The 807-nt window shown below is 37.7% G+C and overlaps 1 protein-coding gene across 1 annotated transcript in view; it reads right to left on the reverse strand.

Annotated features, from left to right (window-relative positions):
• Positions 1-807, reverse strand: part of LOC104625030 (chromosome unknown open reading frame, human CXorf23) — a 22,840-nt gene that overhangs the window by 5,414 nt on the left and 16,619 nt on the right. The window lies entirely within an intron of this gene.

Consider the following 807-nt stretch of genomic DNA (forward strand, 5'->3'; position numbering starts at 1 on the left):
CACATATTAAAGCACCATGGGGCAGATCATTGGTTACAGCAATAGTCAGGCAATATTCATATATACATGCGATGACAACTTAAGTGGACACTTTCATGCTTGCATAGTTTCCAGAACTGTAGGCTCATCATAAATGAAGGCAGACTTCCATTTTCTTTATAGTACATCAACTACCAGCACTGCCTCAATGACATGGCAGCTGGTGCTAAAGATCTGCCTCCATTCCCTATAGGTTGGCAATAGAGAGGGGATATTGATTAAGAGGCTATGATGTCCTTATGTGTTAAAATAGTTATACTGGGCTGACACTTGAACTTCAGCTTGGAAGACTTTTTTTTTTTCTTTTCAGCAGAATAAAGTTATTTTTCACTAGTGTTAGCTTAGCTATCTGACCAAGATTGACTGGCAAGGCACATCTAAATGGGAAAGCCTGAAAGCCTTTTTATCCAACAGTTCTCTTATGTTTGATCTGAGAGGGGAGAAACAAAAACACCCAAACAAAAAACCCCACACCTGCACTGCCTCCCTTTCAAAATACCATCCAAAAATGCCAGCTACTTAACTTAGCCATCAAAACTTTACTTCAACTTCACTATCTACAAAACAGGAAAGATGACTACCTATTCTGTGCGTTATTTTACTCTTGAGAACATACCTGTTAAATAAGTAGGGCTAATTTTAAGGTAGAAAATGAGTGTAGGTTCTAGATGTGATTAATACTTTTCTAATATAAAAAGCTCTAACTGGATCCATGCATAGCATGCCACTGTCAGTAGAAAAGGAAGAAAGTGTTTTTTTCTTTTTCTG

Source organism: Phaethon lepturus, unplaced genomic scaffold, assembly GCF_000687285.1.
Source record: "Phaethon lepturus isolate BGI_N335 unplaced genomic scaffold, ASM68728v1 scaffold5698, whole genome shotgun sequence".
Lineage (NCBI taxonomy): Eukaryota > Metazoa > Chordata > Aves > Phaethontiformes > Phaethontidae > Phaethon > Phaethon lepturus.